Consider the following 23,459-nt stretch of genomic DNA (forward strand, 5'->3'; position numbering starts at 1 on the left):
TATCGAAACAGAATCGTTAAGGTTGGAAAAGGGCTCCAAGACTGAGTCCAACTATTAACCAGTGTTGTCCCCACATGTGCCACAAATCCACACAACTTCTGAGCACTTCCAGGGGCTGTGATTCCACCAGGCCCCTATTCAGCCTGAGCACTCCCTCTAGGGAAGAAATTTTTCCTCACATCCAACCTAAACTTCCCCCAGCACTTCCTCCCATCCTGTCACTTGTTATGTTTGGGACACAAGTATCACACAGCCAAAGCAAGAGGTCCCCAAACAACTGGAGGCTGGTGATGTTTATCTGTTAACTCTGTTCCTCTGCTCCTTCCTACGCCTCTGGATCCGCTCTGCAATTGAAGACTTTCCAAAAGTCCCTTCTCTGGGGCCCAAACTCCGGGGCAAGAAAATAAAAGGGACATAAGAGAAGTGCAGACAACTTCTGCAGAGTCAGCAGTGAGTTCTGGCACCTGAACTGATGGGTTTGTTTTCTTCTGAGGAACTGGAACGGAAGGAAGAGGATCAGTGCTTCGGAAAATCAGCACTGCCACGGCTGGATCTGTGGAGCATTGCTGATCCTCCAGATTTATTTGCCATTCCTGGACATTTCCAGTGCTGTTATCCCTTAGACAAAAGCTGATGTGTAGGTGCAGTGCTCAGAAGAGTGCCCAGTACTCCAAAGGACTTGTCCCAAATTTCTGCCATCTTCCTCCAGCAAGGAATGCCACGGGGAACATCACTGTGGGAGTTATGGTCTCCCAAGAGGAGGGAAGGAGGAATCTCACTTTGCTTCCCAGAAGTCAACCAAGAGCCCCAGATCCTCTGCTTGGCCAGCACCAGCTCAACACTTCAGTGTTTGGCCCCCTGCCAAAGAGAGATTCACCATTTCCCCCAGATCTCCTTTAAAACTGCTCCCAGAAGCAATTTATTTATTATCTGAATTAGAAACAACACTAAGGAATCACAGAGAACAGCCCACACTTCTGCTGCAGCAGCCACCACCAGCCCAGCTCCCACATCCCTCAGGGAGCAAAAAGTCATTTGTGCAACCACTCGTGTCCCCCTGGGACAAAAAAAAAAAAAAAAAAAAAAAAAAAAACACAAAAAATAGTTTGGACACTATTTAAACACTGGCTAAAAGTACAGCTGCCTTTGGAGCAGGTGAAGCCTCGGTGGCTGGGCTGCAGCAAGGACAGATGCTCAGATCCCACAGGGTTAGGCTTTTATCATCTGTCAAGTCAGCAAACAGCAGCACTTCCAGGCAGCTCTGCAGTCAATAATCATTTCAGGGGGTTACCTGCAATTCCTAACCACAGGCTGTGAAAAGGGCACAGAAAGGAGTGGTTTTTTTTTTTTTTTCAGACTTCCATTCAAGAAGGTCCTTGACCACTGCCCAAGGGAACGAGGCTTTCAATACCCACCACAGGCTTCTATTTTATCCTGGAGTCCACCAGAGCACCTCTCATGAGTTCAGACTGTTAATTACTGTGTTTACAGTGGGTGTTGGCCCTTATCAACAGGATGACCATCCTGGCTCTGCTGAAGCATGATACAATCCCTTAAAACAGGTTCTCATCAAGTGTTTTTTCAGCAGGCCACTTGATTTCCACCCAAGCAGAGAGGGCAGAGCCCCCCAGGCTGCTGCTGCCTTTCCCAGTTCACTCCATGAGCCCTCCAAAGCCTGTCATGGAATATTTTCCCAACTGCCTTTCCCTTTCCTCCCTGGCACAAATCACCGACAGCTCCCTGCAGGAAGCTCCTCTGATAAAAGCTGGAAGGATCTGGAAGGTTTTATCTGGAGTCTGGGGGATATTTTCCCAAAAAGAAACAGGTCATAGAGGAGTTGGCACAGAATCAGGTGGTTACTTGCATCCTTAAGCCTGGAATATCCACTGGTTTATCATTCCTGCTTGTGGCACATGGAATTGTTCAGTTCTGACTTAAATTCACATGCCCACAGCAAAGTCCAAGTGGAAAGATCAGCATCTCTGTCACGCTGCTCTAAGTCTGGTTTATGAAAATTTTCCTTGGAAATGCTCCTGAAGGACAAATCCAATCTTATCTCTTGATGACTTCCAGGAATGGGGCAGGCACAGCTTCTTTGTGCAACCTGTGCCAGGGCCCAACCACTGTCTTGGGATTCTTGGGCATTGAAAAATAAAATAAATTTAAAAAATTATTCTTGTCTCCCAATATGGATGCATTTGAAAAGGTTGGGAATTAGGCTGGCCACAAAAAGACCATTTATTTTTCCTCCTAAGGAAGAAAGTGGCTCTCCCAGGAGGGGGACTACAGGGACTCAAGGGATGAAACCTAGAAAGTCTGTTAGACTTTGCAGTCACATGTAGAATCAGGAGTCACTGAGGCTGGAAAAGCCCTCAAGGATCATGGAGTCATTAACCCAGCCCTGCCAAGTTCAAGGGTGAAGGCAGAAGCTGCTCTGACACTTAACTCCCTCCATCAGCACCAAAACATCTGGTTTTGGCCACCCTGTGATGAGGATCTGGGCAGAAATAGCAAAGAAAAACAAGAGAGCTGAGCAGGACAAAGGAAGGTAAAGCAGAGACTAAATCTGAGCCCATCCATCATCATCAGGAGAGCTCTTCCCACGATGGGGAGGAAGGGGAAGGAAGAGAGTCAGCCACGGGGAACAATTGCTCCAAGGAAGGGGAAGCAGCATTGTTTGAGAGGTTTAACAGAAAACCATATAAACCAATCCCCCATCCCTCAAAGAAAGGAAAGAAAAAACATCCCCATAGCCTTTGGGAAGGCTCAGCTCCACCTTGACATCACACCCCTCTGGGAGCCAGAGGGGAAGAGAAGCTGCTTTGTTTGATTTTTTTTTTCTCCCCCCAAGCTGCATTACCAGCCCTTTTCCCCAGGAAGGAAACCTTCCCCACTCCCCTTCCCCTCCAATCTGCAAAGGCTGAGCCTGGCTCCTTATTCCAGCTCCCCAGGAGCTCTGACAGCGCAAGGAAAATGCAGCAGCTCCCCACTGGGCCAGGAACTCAAATCCTGGGGCAGCAGGACCTCTGCAAGCCTCGCAGGAGCTTCCATGGGAATGCAAGCAGAGGCAGCACACCCCTTTCACTGAGACAATCCCTCTCTTTCCAGCAGGGAAGAGCTGAGGGACAGGTGGGAGACACAGGGCTGTGCACATCCGACGTGGAAGTGATAAAACTCCTTGCTCCATCTCGCTCATCTCCAGGCTTCCCTGCTGTAACATGACTGCAGCTGAAATTTTACTCCACTTAAGCCTTTCCCAAAATACCTGTGCTCCTTTGAGGGACTTCTTCCCCTCATCAGAAGCTCTGCAGAAATTAAATCCTATTAGTGCCTAAGTCTCATGCAATAACTGTGACATTCCGGGGATTTTCACTGGCAGGCTCAGCAAAAACCTTACCAGAGGAGAAGTCCTTCAAGTGCCAGACATCCAAGACATGTGAGGCCTCGAGGCTCCTTTCTGTGCACAGGATTTAGTGCTAATCCCAAAGCTCCCCAGCCCTGCACATCTCAGCCCTGTCCCATCCTCCTGCCCTACCTTGGATCACTCGTGTCCCATCCCTGGAGGTGTCCAAGGCCAGGCTGGACAGGGCTTGGAGTAGCCTGGACCAGAGGAAGGTGTCCCTGCTCACAGCAGGGTGTGGCACTGGTGATTTCAAGGTCTCTCCCACCTGAACCAGTCTGTGATTCCACAATTCCCAATCCCTCAAAGTAGAGGATTTTCATGGATCTCAAATGCTGCAGGAGCCTCCAAGTCCTTCTTCACCTGCCTTTTTTTTTTTTTTTTTTAGTGCTGGAAACATCAAATCCTTGCACCTCTTCCCAAAGCAAAGTGGACACACCTGCTCATCACCAACAAAGCCCCACGATCTCTAAAGCTGTCCCTACAAACACCCTGGGTTTCAATGCTACAGCAGCAATACCAAGGCACACCCCACTCCTTCCTTACTCACAGGATCCTGGAGATGCTCTGGAAATGGGCTTTCCCCCAACAGGCACCAACTGGGCAGATTTACCTGGGCTGCCCTTGCCCAGCAAGGACAGCTCAACTCCCACCTCTGCACTCTCAGGTTAGGGAGGCTGCCAGCCAGATCCTGGAAAGCAAAATCCCTTTTTCTGAAATTCTCCCCCCCCCTGCAGTATCTCCACAGAAGCAGAGCCCCGTTTCCAGGGAACGTTTTCCACCCAAATGTTAAGGGAAGCAGCACGTGATTCAGCTCTGCCATCTGCTTTCCAAGGGGGCTTCTTCCTCTGAAAACTCACAGTTAAAAGCACCAATTAAACAAAAAAAAACACCCCCAAAACAACAAGGCCTCCCTACCTTAACCATAATAAGAAGCCCTGCAATAATTTTGGGAAGCAGAAGTCCTTAAAGGGCAGATATTTTCTGTCCATTATCCTGAGACATCTTTCTAGGCTTCATTAAGTACATCACAAATTTACTTTTGTCAGTGGAAGTACAGATGGCATTTGAGCTGAAGATTAGGACCCCATTTCCTTCCTCTAAAGCAAAAGGCAAACATTAGCAAGGACTGCTGGGGTTAACCTTTAATTATTGCACAAGAAGCCCCAAGTCCAAAGCTCTGACAGGCTCTTCAGACCTCAGAGCCCTTCCAGATCATAAAGGGGCTCCAGGAGAGCTGGAGAGGGACTGGGGACAAGGGATGGAGGGACAGGACACAGGGAATGGCTCCCACTGCCAGAGGGCAGGGATGGATGGGATATTGGGCAGGAATTGTTCCCTGTGAGGCCCTGGCACAGGGTACCCAGAGAAACTGTGGCTTCCTCATCCCTTGGGAGTCTCCAAGGCCAGGTTGGACAGGGCTTAGAGCACCCTGAGCTCATCTTTAAGGTCTCTTCCAACCCAAACCATTCTGGGGTTCAAGGTTTGCTCCTGCTCCAGGGAGAGCTTGGACCACCCACCAAAAAAAAGGGGCTGTAAATCAGACACACCCAGCTCAGGGCCAGCCAATGCTGGATTTAATCCCAGCCCAAAAGGAATTAAACCAGTTGATAAACAAAATTGAGGCTTTGGGACAGGTTTGAGGGAGGCAAGTTTTGAAGCCAAGTGCTGTGTGTGGAGTGAGCACACGACAGGGGAAGAGGGAATCTCTTCAGGGTCTGGTCCCTCAGATCTCAACCCACACCTGAGCTGTGACATCCCTCCTCCCAGAGAAGCCTCCAGCTGTGGGATCTGGCACCAGGTCACCAGAGGATGCTTTATCACACCTTGCTTAGCACCCTCCCAAGACAAAACACATCCAAGTGAAGTTTTTTTTTTCTTATGGCCAGGCTTCCCAAGAGTGGGAATGATCCCTGCCTGGGATTGGCTCTCCACAGAGCTCAACTCCTGCCTGTCAGCATCCAGGCCGTGGCAGCATTGTACCTTTCCACTTCCCTGCCTTAAAATTGAGTTATTCTGAGCTCAGAACTGACACCAAGTCAAACTCCATCTGCTTCCACCACGCTGAAGATTCCTCGGAGGTTGCTCTGCTGAGCTCCTGTGAGGCTGCTGCCACGGCTCCCAGCTCAGGGTTTGTTCTGGGCTGGGTGCAAGGCAGTGTCTTTGTGCTTTTTAAGTGCTCAGACCAGTGCTATGCACAGCATCAGCGAGTGGGGAGGCTGGAGTAAGGAAAAAAAAGCACAACCATGACAGGAAAAACTCAGGACGTGGCTCTTTCCAAAGCCATTTTTTGCCACATGGAAGTTCCACAAGTCTCAGCAGAGTCAGAGAAGCATCTCACCCACACAATTTTAATTCAGAGCTTGTTTTAAATTAAACTGTTAAAAAAAACCCCAAAACTATCAAGAGGTGCAACAACAGGATAAGAAAGCAAATGCCACAGCAGCATTATCTTTGTACCCAACAAGAAGCAGGATGAAAAAGACTCAAGGACCGTGTGTATTTCTGAAAGCAGAGAGGTTTTCTGGAGAGCTGGAGGAGCAGAGGAAGCCAAGCAGCAGCACAGCAGGTGGGCAGGCAAGGAATCAGGATTTGTATTGCTCCAGCAATACAAATCACCAGCCACCAACAGCTTGGGTGACAAATCCACTTGTGCTGGATATAAACAAGGACAGCCAAGCCAAGCCAAGCTTGCCCGTGGCCAAAACCAGCAGCAGCAGGTCAAGGGCTCCCTGCAGAGTCACTGCACTGAGTGACAGCTCCGAGGTGACACTCTTCCAGAGCCCAAATAAGCCCTGACATTCCTGGAGATGCTGTCAGCCACCCATCCTGGGGGCTGGGCAGAGCCCTCACCGCTGGGCTGGGAGAGCTGGGGGTGCTCACCTGGAGAGGAGAAAGGTCCAGGGAGAGCTCAGAGCCCTTCCAGCACCTAAAGGGGTTCCAGGAGAGCTGGAGAGGGACTGGGGACAGCAGATGGACAGAGCACAGGGAATGGCTCCCACTGCCAGAGGGCTGAGGTCAGGATTCCAGTGGACCAACAGTGCAAGGTCCTGTACTGCCAGAACAACGTAAGCCTGAGTGACACACAGAGTTCTGTCACTGCTGGCCCCAGCCTGGCAGCAAATAAACTCACACCACGGGGAAGACCTTTGGGAGATGACATCTCAAGAGAAAAATTCCCCTTTATTCTCACCTTTTAGTCTGGATGGACTGAACACTTCGGGGACACTGGGTATTCCCTCAGGGCACACACGGAGCAGCCTCAAACTGCCTCCTGACAAACCAGTTTTCACTTTATTCTGTGGGTTTTTTTTTTTTTTTTTTCCTCCAGTAGCAGCTCACAGGTTGTCCTAAGGAGACCCGTGCTCAGTCTGGAAAAGCACATTTTTGCCAAGAGCATTTCATTGAGCTGAGTGATGCCTTTGGAACAACCCCCGTGCTGTCCCACCCCCAGAGGGAGGCTATTCCTGGGAACCAGCGGATCTCCCGTGCTCAGCATCCCCCCCTCAGGGGAAAGTGCCACTTCCAGATGGAAAACAAGGAGCCGACACATCCCCTGCTCCCAAATCATCCACAGAGCCACCCCAGATTTGGGAACCAGCAGAGGCGGGTACAGCTGCCAGACACCTCCACGTGCCAGTGGCTCTCAGGGAAAAGTGGCCAGAAATAGCTCAGGCACCCCCACCCATCCCCACAAGCCCAGGATTTTACTCCTATCCCGCTTATCCCCGGGATAAATGCCTCCTCCACGGCCCTCGGTCACCACAAGCAGGGAGCTGGGTGGGTCTGGAGAGCTCTGTGACCCTCCCAAAGCGCGCTCAGCCACCAGGACGAGCACGGACCAGGCTCAGGGAATGGCTCCAGGTGCAGAACCCCCCAGGTGAGCACCCCACGGGGTGGGGAAGCGCTCCCTGTGTCACACCTGCAGCAGAGTTCTCCCATTGCCACCTTCACTCCCTGCTGGTCCCAAAGGCGCTCTGTGAGCTGGGATTGCTGGCTCAGGCTAAAGCAGGCAGAGCCTCCCAGAGCTGTTTTGGGCAGGTTGTGCCCAGAGCTGAAGGTATTTCTGGTACCTGCTGAATGTCCGTCACGGCAGGGAAATAAATAATATAAATAAATACATAATAAAAAATAAAATAATAAAATTTAAAAAATAGAATATATATATTTATAAAATATATATTTTATATTTATAATATATTAAAATCTATTTAAATATATAATTATATTTAATATATAATATATATTTTCTATATTTATATAAAATAGAAATAAAATAAAAATAAAACTAATAATAAAAAATAAAAACAAAAATAATAAAATAAAAATAATAAAATAAATTAAAAATAAAATAAAACAAAAAAATAAAATAAAAAAATAAAAATAAAAAATATAAATAAAATAAAATAAATAAAATAAAATAAATAAATAAAATAAATAAATAAAATAAATAAAATAAAATAAAATAAATAAAATAAAATAAAACAAATAAAATAAAACAAATAAAATAAAACAAATAAAATAAAACAAATAAAATAAAACAAATAAAATAAAATAAAATAAAACAAATAAAATAAAACAAATAAAATAAAACAAATAAAATAAAACAAATAAAATAAAACAAATAAAATAAAACAAATAAAATAAAACAAATAAAATAAAACAAATAAAATAAAACAAATAAAATAAAACAAATAAAATAAAACAAATAAAATAAAACAAATAAAATAAAACAAATAAAATAAAACAAATAAAATAAAACAAATAAAATAAAACAAATAAAATAAAACAAATAAAATAAAACAAATAAAATAAAACAAATAAAATAAAACAAATAAAATAAAACAAATAAAATAAAACAAATAAAATAAAACAAATAAAATAAAACAAATAAAATAAAACAAATAAAATAAAACAAATAAAATAAAACAAATAAAATAAAACAAATAAAATAAAACAAATAAAATAAAACAAATAAAATAAAACAAATAAAATAAAACAAATAAAATAAAACAAATAAAATAAAACAAATAAAATAAAACAAATAAAATAAAACAAATAAAATAAAACAAATAAAATAAAACAAATAAAATAAAACAAATAAAATAAAACAAATAAAATAAAACAAATAAAATAAAACAAATAAAATAAAACAAATAAAATAAAACAAATAAAATAAAACAAATAAAATAAAACAAATAAAATAAAACAAATAAAATAAAACAAATAAAATAAAACAAATAAAATAAAACAAATAAAATAAAACAAATAAAATAAAACAAATAAAATAAAACAAATAAAATAAAACAAATAACCACAAAACAAGGGCTCGTCCATTGGCTTTTGCACTGGAGAAAAAAACTGCTAGAAAGGAAGAGGGAAGTGATAAAACTACCACAGATTGCATTGTCCCATTCCATTTCCTCAGAGGGCCTGTGTCACTGCTCGTGGCAAAGAGAGACGTTAAGCTGAGGTTACAATTAAAGCAGTGAGAAAACGCTGTGGTAAAACGCTGGAGCCAGGCAAAGGCTCCCACCCAGCATTTTCCAGACCCCCTCTCCCACCTCAGCCTGCAGCACCCCCAAAAAACCAGACAGTAAAGAGTTGTCGGGAGGCAAAGAGCAGCAGCCACAAAGGGGCAATAATGGGAACAAAGCTCAAGGAAGAAATCAATCCCCGTGCCTGCCTTTCTACAGCACCCAGGTGTTCACACCCTCACCCTGCCCCACTGAGGCAGTGCCATGTCCTTCATTTTGATTTTTAAGTTTTTCTTGCCCAAAACCACTGATGGCTGCAAGGAAAAGAGGGATGATCCCAAATCTTTGCAATATCCGACACCTTTCCTTGCAGAGTCATCATCAGGGCATCGCCCTAAGTTATGTCACATTATCTGAGGGCAGATAACCAACACGTTATTTCTTGGTGGTGCTCCAGCGTTCCTCCATTTAAAAGGCAGGATAAAAAGCTCAGTCCTTCCCTGTTCCCACGGAGAAACAGGATGGAGATGGCACAAGCAAGAGCAAAACCCCCAGAGCTCCAGGATGACCGTGGCAGACAGGTCTTAATTTGACTTTTCATCACTTTAGAGTTCTCTAAAAGCCAGACAAGTGGCAAACCCTTTTCTCCCTTTTTGTCACATTTGTAAACGATGGGCAAAATGAAAAGATCAGACTCTACAAATGGTTTCAGCTCTAGAGCAAGAAAAATATTTAAATACAGCCCTCGCGTTGCATGGCAGGGAGAGAATTTATTACAGCTGGGACTCAGGACTTTCCCCACAGGCTGCCTTCCCAAATTCCCAAGCCTCCCACCTGGCAGTGAGCCCTGGGGGGAATCCAGACACCTCAGCACTCCCTGTATATCCACTCACAGCACAATTTATTTCCAAGCTCAGCCACTTGCAGCAATATTTTTTTTTTTTTTTTAATACCAGCTCCAGAGCTTGTTCTTGACAGCTCTGCCATTTAGCAAGCATTAAACCTGATGGGGCATGAGACAGAACAGGGTTTTCCTCACAGCCCTGTCCAAGAGCTGACAGCCACAAGTCTTTTAGGCAGTATTTATTTCATACCTTTCCCTCACAGGAAAAAAAAATAACCAAAACCAAAAACCATAAAAACAGGAAAAAAATTAACAGCCTTTTGGAATCAAACATATGGGATCAGTCACTAAATGTGGCCAGTTTGGGAACAGAATATCTCATCAGCTTCAGGCAATGCTGAAACACAGCAGTAAGTTTTAAGGTGGCCAGACAAAAGCAAGCAGGAGAAGACACACTCCAGGCTGCCCCACACTTGGATTTCACTTCCAGCCTGAAGCTTCCAGCAAACCCCTTCTAAAAAGGAGGAATTGTGTCAGGGATCCAGTTTGCAGCTCTCCATGTTGAAAGGAGATCTGAAGTCCTTCCAAGCCCTTCCCTCCAAAGGTTGCTTTGCGTTTCCTGACTGTGGTTTTTAAACCAGGGAAACGTGACAGTGCCTCGAGCTGTAAGAAGCACCAAGGATGCTCCTTCCCCCCAGCTTTACAGTCAAGTCAGATATTACAATCAGCACACCAAGTCTGGGAGAAATCAGATGGCTTTGGAATTGCATAGCCCCAGGAAATCCCGCTCCCACTTCCTCCAGCTCTGGCTTTTTGGGATTAGGTTGCTCTGACAAAGCCCAGGCAGAAGCACCAGAGGCTGACAAACCCCATTAGCTGCTCACACAGCTGAGCAGCAGCAACTGCTGGCTGGAAAAACTGGGAACAATTTGGGAGCTCCACGGTCAGGCTGACCTTGGGCACAGCAGCAGGGAACAGCAACCAGCATTTGCTCCCACTCTTCTCCAAACCCATCTCCTCCAACAGCTCCAGCCAGGGCTGATTTTCCTCAGGTTAAGCCCAGCTCAGGCAGCCTAAAGCCTGGAGCGTGGCTTTAAGGGAGACAGGACACAGGGAATGGCTCCCCACTGCCAGAGGGCAGGGATGGATGGGATTTTGGGAAGGAATTCCTCCCTGTGAGGGTTGTCAGGCCCTGGCACAGGGTGCCCAGAGAAGCTGTGGCTGTCCCTGGATCCCTGAAGTGCCCAAGGCCAACCAATTCTCCACCACTTCACCCTCTGGCAGCTTCAATCCGATGTTCTCCCACCCCTACAGAGGTCAGAGCCCTGAGGGAGCACCAAGGTGATGCAGGAAATCCGTGCTCCCTGCACTGGTGTTCAGTGGCTGCACAAAAACTCCAGCATTTCTTTCTCTGAGCAAAGAGCAGCCTGGAGAGATGCAAGAATCCCTAAATTTAACTCACAGCATCCTTAAGTTTGGAAAACACCTCTAAGATCTTCGAGTCCAACCAGTAACCTGACTCAGCTGGGTCCAGCACTAAACCATGTCCCCAGGTGCCACATCTCCACCTCTTTTTGGAGATGTGGCACCTCCATCCATGCTGAGAGCAGCCACCACCTCATTACCCCCACAAAGAGCACACAACCACCAGGCAGCTGCCTTTGAGACCCACAAACCCTGCTCCCAGAATTGGACCTGAAACTTTTCAGTTCACAAACCTTGATACCAAAATTTAAATTAAGAAAAAAAAAAAAAAAAATAGAAAAGCACACTGGAAGGGGACTTACAGAGCAGCAGCACTCCCAGCACAATTCCTGCTTGGATGTTCTGTGCTCAGGGAGCCAGGGCAGCCTCATCCCTGAAGCCCTGCTGATATTCAGGTTTAATAGTGCTGATAAGCCCGAGCTGGAACAGCTCTTACGCACTGCAGGTTTTATCTGTGGCACAGCACACTTGTTACAGACCCTCTCTTATCAGCACTGCAAATATCAGCCCAGATAAGGGGAGGCACAAAATGCCTGGGAAGGTGCAGAAACTGCAGCAGACACCTTGGGGTTTTTCACTCCTTTGGCCCCTGTTCCTCACCCTGTGTTCCCCCCACAGCTCCACATCTCCACATCCAGCCCCAAAACTGCTCCAGGAGAGGAGCAGAGCAGGCTTCAAGCCTGTCCTTCAGAGCTGTTCCTCCAGGGAACCCTGCAGAAGAGCTGCAAAGTTGAGGGAAATAAGGAAAAAGCCATTATTTCCCCTGAGCTGGGAGAGAAGAAGCCAAGAGAGCAAAGTGATTTCCTCACGGGTCCAATACAGCTCAACATAACCAATTACCCCAGAAATTTGGATCTAAGGACTCTCCTGACAGAAGGGGTTCAACAGAGTGAGCTGACCCTTTCAGAAACACAGAGGACTCAAAAATTTAAGCTTATTGTGCTGTTAGAAGCAGATCTGTACCTGCTCATTACAGGGCAGCTCTGAAAGTCTGGGCACCGGGTTAGAGCTTCCCAACAAGCCCCCAGGCTTCCCTCCTGAGCCACATCCCCACTCTAACACTGGGCTGCTCATCACATCGACCCAGGTCAGCCCCAGGAGGGCTTTCCAGCCCAGCAGGAGCTCCCAGGTCCAATCCAGTCCTGCCATGAACAAGCCATCCTTCCTCCTCACACCTCTCACCAGCAGGGACCACCCAAAGGAGGCATCCCCCTGCCCCAGGTGACACTGGACAGGGCACCAGCAGCACCTAAGGCAGGGATTCCATTCACAGAAGCACTGCAGAACGATTCTCTGCAGCTCCCGAGGCTCAGCAAAGCGCAGGACAAGGTTTGGAGCTGGAACCTGCCCAGGTACACAGCCAGGGAAGGACAATCCCCCTCCCACACCGCTCCTGCCCGTGCTTTCAGGGCCAGCAGCTGCATCCCTCTAATCCCACAAGCAGCTTTATTTCTCCTGGCAAGGCAGAGCTGTCCCAGGAGCCCTGGCAGGGTTTGTGTTCCGGGAGTGACCTTGTGAGGCACAAAGGGCTGTCCCTGCCAGCACCAGGCACTCCAGAGCACGCTTACTCCCACCGCAGGGACATCTGAACATCTCCAGCTGTCTCACAGCACATTCCTGTAACACACAGCTCTCCCAGAGCAGGAGCCTGGAGATGCAAAAAAAAACAGCCCCAAAACAAACAGGCAGAGATGGATTAGGGAGGGTTGTGATAAGGGAAAGTATCTCCAGCCGAGCTGTCAACCTTGCACCTTAAATCAGGCTTTTAGTGAGGGCTGCAAGCACTCTGCCTTTGGGTGATTAACTCACAGCTAAAGAGGAGCTGAGCTGCTTCCTTCTGAAAGCAGATCCTGCCTCCAGGATCCAGGCAGGAGCAGGAAAGCAGGAGATGATCTTGCGAGCTGTCAGCCACCACCAAGCGATGCCAAAGCCCACGCAAGGAGGGGAAATCACCCCAAAACCAAGAGCCTGCCACCACTCTGCATTCACAAAGCATCAAATGCAGCACAGCAAGTGGTGTGGGAGCTCCCAGTCCCCAGCTCCAGGGCCCAGGGAAAAAGGAGACAGCAATATCTGTATTTTTGGCAGGCATTTTGGTATCTAAGAGCTGGAAAACAAGGATTACAAATCCAGTGTCCCAAGTGCAGAGCAGTCCTTGGTGATGCGTGTAATTTGCACGTGAACAGGAACACATCTAAAAATAGGTGTTTGAGAAGGTCTCACCTCTTGGCTTGATGAATTCCAGGGCTCCCAAATACCCCAAATGCACACATCTCAAGGACTGTTCAGGCACTGTTACTGTGCAGATCTCCAAAATCAACCACGGATGGAGAAATCCAAGCCAAAAATGCTTGAGAGAAACAGAGCAAATCACTCCTGGACACCCAAAACAGGACCCAGGAGCTGCCTCCTTGCTGGGTTTCAAACTGCAACAGGATTGCCTGACAGTTTCAAGTCTCACTGACAAGATTCCTGACTAATGAGTAGGCAGATGGATACCAAAATTCCCACAATACCTGCAAACAATCACTGCTAATCAGGAAACTGCCTAAAAACCATCACCCACCTGACAGCCTTGAGGAATAATTTCTTTATGGAGCTGCTTCATGCAAGAAAGGAGAATGACAGAATCATCACAGAAAGGTTTGGGTTGGAAGGGGTCTTAAAAAACATCTTTTTTCTGTGGGCAGGGACACCTTCCACTAGCCCAGGTTGTTCAAAGTAGTTGGGAAGAGGGAGACACCCTGGATTTGAACACTTCCCACCTTCTCCAAAAGAGCCTTTTCTTCCTCTGAGAAAGGTCAAGGGGTTGGATGACTCTTTCCTACACCAACAGCTGGGACATGCAGGAAATATTTTAATCCCAAGGAAAGCATTAATTACCACTTGGCAAAAAAAAAAAAAAAAAAAAAGAAAAGAAAAAAAAAAAAGCCAACCCAGACAACAAAAATCCACCCAAATATCACAGAGTGCCCTCAGCACGGTGGTAAATCCCTGTAAACAAACCTAAGCCCTCTCTATCTGTCCCAGGGGCTGGGTTTAAGCTGTAACCCGGGAAGCCCCCGGCCCTATCCTGCCCCTTGGGGAAGCACTGGGGATACAGACCCCAGTTTTATCCCCATTCCCCAAGGCTGCACTCAGACAAGAGCCCTGCAGTCAGCACAGGGGGCTGAGATGGGGTCACACACAGGGACACCCCCCTCCAGGGCCAGGTTCCTCCCTCCTGGCAAGGTCCAGGGCAATCTCACAGGACAGCAAGCCAGACTTGAGCCTCAAATCCTCTCCAAGCTCTTAAGTGCCCTGCTCAGGATTAGCCCTGCTTCCCAAGAATCTTGTGGAACACCCTGAGCATCCCCTGTCAGGTCAGGTGCCAATTCCCAACCGCTCCAAGTCAGAAAATGTAATGCATTTTGTTTTGCTGCAATTCTGCAGAACACTGGCTTGATTTTCCACTTGATTTATGATTAGGTGACTGTCAGCTCAAGAGATTCATCAATACCAGCTAAGTGGCCCAAATATAATCTCCGAGAGTGGCTCAGGAGAACACGTGGATGTTGAAGGGTACAACCAGTCCATTACATCTTTTTAAAGGCTACACCCAAAAATACCTATTAGAGGAAACTCTGGGTTTCACCTTGGACTATTTTCAGTCACATACAAACTGCTTTCCCTGGGCAAACGTGAGCCTGAAACTCAGCACAGCTAAAAACAGCCAAGGATCAAAATATTTCTGCCCTGTGCATTTCACCTCGGGCTGGGGGAGGGACAAGTTTCATTTCACCTCAGCGAGGAGGAAAGGAAAGCAAAACACAGGGGGCCAGACGTTTATGAAAAGATTTTACAAGTTGCAGCAGTATTTTAAGAGAAACAGCAGGATTTAAAATAAATAAATAAATAAAGGCAAGCTGACATCTAAGGGAGAAAGTGGGAGAGAAAAAGCTGCTTTGGCACAGCACCACGTGGCAAAACTCTGAAAGTGAAACAGATTCTTCTGAGCATTCCCAGCCAAGAAGAGAATAAACTTACAGTCCATCACCTCCAGGATCCAGGAGCCTGGACCCCAAACTCCTCATGGCTCCAACACAGACAGAGAGGTGCAGAGAGGTGCAGAGAGGGCAGGAGGGCTCAGGGCTGTCACGACTAAGGAATTCCACTAAAACCAGTCTTCCCAATGAAGAAATTAACCACCAGCAGGGCTCTGCAGAGATGGGGACAGAGCTGGTGCCCAGAGTTGTGCAGCACCCCAGGAAAGGTGCAATTCCCCCCTCTCCTATCCCCAGTTCACCCTTCATCGAGCAGGGAGAAAAAAGAAATAAAACCAGATCAAGAGTCACACACACAAAAAATAGTCCCAAAAAGAAACATTTTTCATCATCAGGACCAAGCCTGCCCAAAGACCAGGAAAACAAAAAAAAAAAAAAAAACAAAAACAAACAAACAAACAAAAAAAGACAGAGCTCAATCCCAACCTGAAATGGATTCCAAATGTGGAAACAGAATGCACGGAGGCACAGGCACAAAAAACTTCCCAAGTGCCACCCCAGAAGCTGCTTGTTTGAACACCCTTCAGGAGAACACTCTGTACCTTGAAACCACTCCTTGCCAGAAATCTTCTACAAATATTTAATTGCATATAAAAAATAAAACTTTTTTTTGCTGTTTGTCAGGCTATTGAGCAATGACAGACTACTGCACCAAATATTCAGGCAGTTGTCCTGCCAGTATCTGTGGGTACTTCTGGAGGAAGTGGGGAGAACACAGTGGTTTGCTAAAGAGGAAAAAGCAGCAAAGCCAAACACCAACGTGCAGCTTTTTTTTTTTTTTTTTAAAGTCAAGACACGCATTAAAGTGGCTGTATCTAATCACTGCTTATAGAGGGGCTGGCAGGCAAAAGCAACTGCCATAAAGTCTTTTAAATCCCTTTTCCAGAGCATCATGCTCAGAATGTTCTTGCAAAGGGCTGTTAGGCACCTAGAGCAGAGCTGGAGGGGGAATATTTGGTGTGGGAAGAAGGGAGGGGGATGAGGTGCCTGGCTCCTAAACCCACCCTGGTGCAGAACCCCTCTGGAGGAGGTGGCAGCGCCGTGTGCTCCTCAGCACGGGTAAGGAATGGGCTCCTTGGTGTGACACTGCCCTCTCCTGAGCACAGGGGACTGCTCAGCTCACACCCAGCCCAGAACAAGGATTCTGGGGAGCCCCGAGCAAACACCCCACAAAAAGTAGAGAAAGTGAGACACCACTCACCCCGCAGCAGCCACAGCCCCCCTCCACCAGCAGCACTGGCTGGGGTTCAGGATAAGATGAAATGCCCCTGTTTGAGCTGGTTGGAGCCTAATTAGCAGCAGCTGCAGCCTAATGAAGCAAAGTGGCTGCCAGGTGGACCCGATCTCTTCATCTCAGGGGTTGGAACTGGAGGAGCTTTAAGGTCCCTTCCAACCCAAACCATCCCACAAATATCAGCGTGAAGGAGCAAAGCATCACAGGGATGGGAGCACAACCTCTGCCAGGTGCATCATCTCAGGGAAAAGGACTTTAAAACCAGCCCTGCAGACTCCAAGGGAAGCACGTTCCTACCTCGCTGTGTTTGTAGGAAAGCTGCTCTCAGGAGGAGCCCTAAGTGCCCCTCCACGTCCAGCCCCACCTTCCCACACAAGCCCAGAGCTGCACCAGGAGTATTTCAAAGGTACAACCATTGCCTTTTATCTTCACCCTCGGGAAGACTCACAGAGCAAGTCAGAGGACAATATTCCCCCAGGTGTGTCTGGTTAAAGGGCACCCAGACCTAACTTCCACCACCTGTAAGCATCAAAGTGCCTCTAACACAAATCAGGGTGAAGGAGCCACCTGCTCCCTGCATCTTTAACCTCCACCTACAACAGCACTTGCACCTGTGAGCTACTCCAACCCACACGTTAAAACCATTTGAAAACCCACAAAAAACAACCCTAAATATACTGACTTTGGCATGGTGATTTTAAGGCAGTTACTTGAGATCAAGTACACCTGGGTTCACAGTTAATGGGTAAAAAGTACAACAAAGGGCTGTCCCTTCACAGCTGGTTCTGTGTCTCCTTATAACCCTCCTGGTTTATAAAGCAATTTATTGCCTTGCTACAAACCAAACCCTTTATCATTAATTCTGAGCCAGCAGTTTCTGAATCTACAACCTGACACCAAATCAATTGATCTGACCAAGACTCCTTTTCCTTCCAAGACAAACACCAGTCGTGCTTTGCCGGATTCATCGCAGGGAAAAGTGCAACAAGCAGAACACGCTCATTTAATAAAAAAAGTACAGCTTGACAGAGACACCCACTCTAAAATTAACTCTGCCCTCAAAGCAGAGCTTGCCTCTTGAAGAAGCACCTCCTAAATCACAGAGAAATATTCTGCAGCTCCACATTGCTGGGATATCAGCGTGAAGATGTTTCAAAGCTTGGCAGAGGAGGATATGTTAAAATAACAGGCTTTAAGGAGTCAGGATGCATCACTGCTCAGGTGGATAAAGGCTGGCTAATGAATTAATGGGCTACTTTCCATAGCAATCTGATGAGGAAAATGGACATGCCAGACAAAATGCGAGGCAGGAAATCCATTTACCTCAGCTTTTCCCCGGCCACACCTGCCAAGTGTAAGCTGGCAATTTGTAAGGGGGAAAGAAGGGAGAAGGCTGTTATCCTGCATGGGGCTGGGTGATCCAAACCCCAAAAAAGCTCTTTAAGAAGCAGCACCACTCTGACTCCTACTTGCTAATCAGCAGCAATCTAATTTCCTGGCAGCTGGAGCATCCTGAGGAGACTCCAGCACCCTGGATTTAACGTTCTCCGTGTACAGTGTAACTTTCTAATGGAGAAAAATCTGTATGGGCTCCTTCCCAACAGGACAAAGAGCCAGCAAGGAGAACCATAATTCATTATTTTTTTCAATTTCACATGCAGCATGGCTCTGCCTGTTCCTGTCATCTATCCCTAATCCCTCTCCAGCCCCAAAATAACCCTTAAGCCAACAGGATTACACACAACAAGAGTGGCTGTAAGGACCCAGCCCTAAAATCCCAAAGCATGGCGAGTTCAACACAGCCAGGTTTTTCCTGGCTGGAGAATCCCCATTTCCATCTCGCCAGGGGTGAAATTTCACAGCTTCCACACCAGGAATTGCTCCAGCAGCCCTTTTCCAGAGCAAGGCTCACATGCCGACTGCAACTCCTCCATGCCCAGTTTTTCCGGGCGGGGAGCAGACAGGACGTGGATGAGGGTTTCAATAAAACACCAACGAGATGACTTCCCCCCTCTCTTTTCCCCGAATTACTCTTTTTGTGAATTAGCTTATTTGCCAAGCATCAAGAGAAAGCGGCACCCTCTTACATTCACCTTTTTTCACCCTCTCTGCTCAGTGCTCGCTGGAAATTCGGGGTCTTTAACAGAGGCTTTGCTGCCGGGGAATGTCGCCAGGAGCCATCCAGGACATCCCTGAGCATCCTCAGGGAGCCGGATGGGCACCGAGCGCTCCTCCAGCTGGACCAGCAACAATAAATAAATAAATCCCTCTTGGCACTCTGCTGCCTCAGGATTTTACAGCTCCGGACAGCAGCGGTGTGAAGCCCTGGAACGGCGGGACACTGCAGATGCCATCGTTTTATACCAAAACCAAGCGCTCCCTGTTAGACAAGCTGGGAACAGCCGTGTCCAGATCCACACCCGGACACTTTGAGGGTCTCGGGGAGCAGAGGGGGCTCCCCGGGACCTCTCTGCAGGTGGGTGCCCACCCACATCCCCCAGCCCCGGGAGCAGCCGCTCGCATCCCCAACTTCGCTCGGGATGCTGCGGCCAGGTGAGGCACCCGCGGGGAGGGGGGCACACAGGGCAAGGCAACACCCTTCGGGCACGGAAAAGAAACACCTTTCGGGGCAAAGCAGCGCGGCTTCGGACACCGGAGCACCTTCTGGGGGTGAACCCGAGCCGGCAGAGCTGTCCCGCCCAGCGGCAGCTCAGCATCACCCCGCAGCCCGGGGGATGCGGGAAGCCCCCAGCCCAGCGCAGCCCTCCCCTTCCCTTTACCTGCAGCCGCCGGGAAATCCGCCAGGTTCCCGAGCCCCGCGGAAGGGCAGCCCGGCCCCGGCGGCAGGGCAGAGCCAGGGCCGGCAGGGAAGGGCGCAGGGACGGCGCTGGCACGGCCGCGGCCCCGGCCCCGCAGCCCGGCTCGGCTCGGCTCGGGAGCGGGGCGGGCGCTGGGGCCGGGCGGCTCCGCCCCGGGCGGCGCGGGAGGAGCGGAGGGACGAGAGGAGGAGGAGGAGGAGAAGAAGAAAAGGAAACTGCTCCCAGCCGTGGGGAGTTCGTCTCTTTTTGGGCTGCGAGCGAACCCCGCAAGGGTTCTGGTTTTGGGTGAGGGGGGCACCGCTGGGTTGGCGCTGTGCCAGGGGGGTTTGGGAATGCTGAGCCCCAAAAGGGCAGCGAGCGCCTGGGAATCACAGAACGGGTTGGGGTGGAAGGGAACTTAAGGATCGTCGCATTCCGACCCCCCTTTCCACCGTCTCGGGTTGTTCCAAGCCCCGGCCAGCCTGACGTTGGACGCTTCCAGGGATGGGGCAGGCACAGCTCGGGGTAGGAGGGATGTGTTGTGTTCCCACCTGGGTGGATGGAGGTGGAATAAAAAGGGTCAGGGCTTTGCAGCCTCCTGATTCTTCCCCACCTTTCCAACTCACCCTTCATTTTTTCCTACCCTCCTTTTTCTCCTGCACCTACATTAGATCCGGAACTCCCAAGTGTGAAGGTGGACCTGATCTCCACACTGAGGCCACCCTGCTGTAGCATTTTGGGGGAAGGATGAGTGTTTTGTTGGATCTACGCCATGCTCAGGACTGGTTTTCCTCACACTGCAGCAGCACAGGTTATTTGGGATGAGAAGGATGCCCAGCCCTGCCCAGCACTGTGTCCAAAACTCAGCTGTGTCCTGGCTGTGAATCCTTTGCCCTTCTTGATGCAAGGTGACAAAACACTTGGCTGACAGCAATGGATTCATTTTTTTTTTTTCCTGCAAATTGGCCATTTCCCACTTATTTGGCCCAGCCCTGAAGTAGAGACTGATCCAAGCAGAGCAAAAGGAAGGGATGTGCTGTCAAAATAACAAGCAATCACAAGCCAAATGCCAGACTCCTCTTTACTGAGGCAGACTAAGCTGAGAGGTCGCTGGCAACTAGCTCTTTTCCTCAGAGAAGCAGAAATAATCCTGCTGCACCCAGCAGTAGGGAAAGACTGGAGGTGAAAAATCAGAATTTAGAGTCTAATCCGAGCAATGAGCAGCACAGCAGAGGAGCTGCAGGGTTGAGGTACAGGCAGCTGTCCTGGCAGCCCTTGGCCAAGTGCTTCTCCTTCCAGCACTGCTGACAGGAGACATTTCAGAATCACAAGCCCGGGAGCTGGGATTACCTTAAATCCTGATGAAAATCTCTCCTGGGGGAGCATTTTATTTGCTGCCTGGTTGTGGGTCCACGGCAGAGCTTTAGGATGGGTTTTCATGCAGGCTTGGGGGTGGATGTGCAGAAGGGGACGGGACAGATGCAGATATTCCAAGGCACGTAACAAAGTCTGGTGCCTTTCCCAAACTTTAAACATCCTTGGTTTTGTGCCTAAGGATTGCCTTTTAACTTCAGCAGAAAGAGTTCAAGCCTTTTGTGAGATCAAGGGAAAAATCTTTTTTTCTGGCATCAAGAGAAAATACTCTTCAAACTCGTGAGGTTCCAGAAATCCTGCAGATGCTCCCAGCACCAGCCAGTCAGTCCTTTACAGCATCCATTTGCTGAGGAAAGTGCCTCTGAAAAGATACAGAGTCTGCACATTTTCAGAATATTTCTGTGACTTGGCCGGCTGAATCCGACACAGGATCCTGCCAGGATGCAGGGCTGGGGAAGGGTTTGCTCTCCAGCCACTCCCAGCAGCTGTGAGGACAGCAAAGGTGAGCAGAAGGACCATCTTTGACCCCTGAAAGCAGCACTTGGGCTGCTAAGGGCCGTGCAGTTTCAAAGAAAAGTCGCTGAAGGAAATTGACCATGAATTTCCATGCAGCCTTTAGGAAAACACGCAATTTTGGACAGGGAGGGCTGGTTTCAGATTTTAATCTCCTGTCCCGTGCTGAGAGCCTTGAATGCTCAAAGCTACTTCAAATATCCCCCTTTGGCATGGGAGGGATTTCTGCTGTGCTCATTCCTCACATTTCCAGCCTGCTTCACTTCCAAAGGATGCAGCTGCAGAGCTCTCCTGAAAACCCCTGGACCCTGGTGACACTCCCTGTGTGGGATTCCCTTTTTAAGCTGCTCCTTTTTAGGACCTGGCTCAGCTCTAAACCAGGGCTGAGTTTTGGGATTTCACGCCACATCCTGAAAGTGTTTTGTTACGTGCTCATGGAAGGGAAAATTCCTCCAGAAGGGACATTTCTGTTTCCTGGCAGGGAAATACGAGGCTGGCAGCTCAGAAGGGCATCAAGGCAAATCCTCAGAGGAGCCACTGCTCTGGCCTTTGGTTGGGATGGATGGTGAGGGAGATGCTGCAGTTCCCTACAAGAATGGGACCAAGAGGAATGGGTTGATTCATCCTTAAACTCAGCACCAGCCTCCTCCAAGAAAAAGTGCTGTTCTATCCCCTCTGAAGGCAGAAAAACACCCTTTTCACTCCTCCCAGGCTCACAGGGGGGAAGTCTTTGCTGGAGAAACACTTTCCTGAGCAGTCCAGATCACCCAGACGTGGCCTTGGACACTGCCAGGGATCCAGGGGCAGCCACAGCTGCTCTGGGCACCCTGTGCCAGGGCCTCTCTATCCTCCCAGGGAAAAATCCCTTCTCAACATCCCATGTTGTGAGTGGGAGCCATTCCCTGTGTCCTGTCCCTCCATGCCTTGTCCCCAGTCCCTCTCCAGCTCTCCTGGAGCCCCTTTATGCCCTGCAAGGGCTCTGAGCTCTCCCTGGAGCCTTCTCAGAGATGTCAGAGCACCTTGGATGTTCCCTTTTCTGCATTTGCTGCTGCACTCACGGGCAAAACAAGGCAGGGTCTGGTGGCAGCACAGCAGACTGCCCCATGGCTTTTTTTTGGGGCAGAGCAAGGAACCCCTGCTCGGCTGCCAGTGCTGTCTGCCACGCCTGGATGGTGGACGCCGAGCAAGGCTGGGAGATTCCAACATCTCCATTTTGCAGCGAGGAAGGAAAGGCTGAAGGAAGGCAGGCTGGATTTAGTGGGGGATGCCTGGCAGGAGTGGAGCCGTGTCTGTGTCTGTGGCCCTGCAGAGGAGCCAAAGCCCGGCGGGGCTGCCCCGGAGCATCCCAGCAGCACGGGCAGGGGAAGGAAGCGAGGGACACACCATTGTTCTGCCCCTCCAGCTCTCGGGAATGCAGGGCAAACAGCAGGGAGCTCGGCGCTTTCCTGTGTTTGTGCTGCCAGTATTTTCATTAAGGTCCTTTCCCCTACCTCTTTCTGCAAGGCCTTTGTGCCTCTAATAAGTGCAAGGAGGGTGTTGATTGTAAGCGTCCCCCCAGGCATCATTATTTTACCATAATAGCATTCACAGGGAGGGCTTGCAGAGCCATTTTCCTGTTACATCCTCTGTATTTCAACTTCTCTTTCTTTTTTTTTTTTTTGCCTCCTCCCCAAGAAGCCCTTGCAAGGTCTCCATCCCTGCAGCAGAAGCCATGGTGAACTGGTGAGCCCTGAAGACATCACTGAGGGTGAAAATAGGAGTATTTGATGTTACCCAGCAACTGGAAATGAAGATATCTTTTGTCCACCAAGTCAGGAAACACTGTTTGCACAATAGCTGTGTTTGCCTGCTCTGGGGGAGTTAACCAGCCACCCCTTCCAGGAGATAAGAGGGATGTACATAAACATGAGGAAAGTCACTGGCAGGGATTATTGGAGCAGGTAAATCAGGTCCCTGTCACCCTCAGCATCTCCTGATGACTGCACTGAACTCTTGCAGTGTGGGGGAGGAAATAGGGATGGCTCAGTCATAACGGTAAATAAATATGAAATAAGTACAATGAATATAAAATTGAGAAGATCTGGAGGAGCCAGGAGCAGTTTTTGTGGTGCTGGTGACCCACTGGCAAGGTGAGGAATGTCAGTCTCCATCGATGTTTCCCAGCATGAAGATCACCCTGTGCCCTCCTGTCCCTCTGAAGCCCTAAAGGATGTTGCCCTATATTATTGTCGTGGGCAAACAACTCCTGGACTGGCCCCACAGCCCTTCAAAGGGCTGGAGAAACATGGATC

At 48.6% G+C, this 23,459-nt stretch overlaps 1 protein-coding gene across 5 annotated transcripts in view; it reads right to left on the reverse strand.

The window, feature by feature from the left end:
- GDPD5 (glycerophosphodiester phosphodiesterase domain containing 5) overlaps window positions 1-19,409 on the reverse strand; it is a 105,725-nt gene extending 86,316 nt beyond the window's left edge. For all 5 annotated transcript variants that reach the window (XM_053935780.1, XM_053935779.1, XM_053935777.1 and 2 more), the window contains exon 1: window positions 19,264-19,409. The gene's annotated coding sequence lies outside the window, so the exon portion shown is untranslated. The remainder of the gene's footprint in view (window positions 1-19,263) is intronic.
- Window positions 19,410-23,459: the final 4,050 nt, after the last annotated feature.

Source organism: Vidua chalybeata, chromosome 2, assembly GCF_026979565.1.
Source record: "Vidua chalybeata isolate OUT-0048 chromosome 2, bVidCha1 merged haplotype, whole genome shotgun sequence".
Taxonomy (NCBI): domain Eukaryota; kingdom Metazoa; phylum Chordata; class Aves; order Passeriformes; family Viduidae; genus Vidua; species Vidua chalybeata.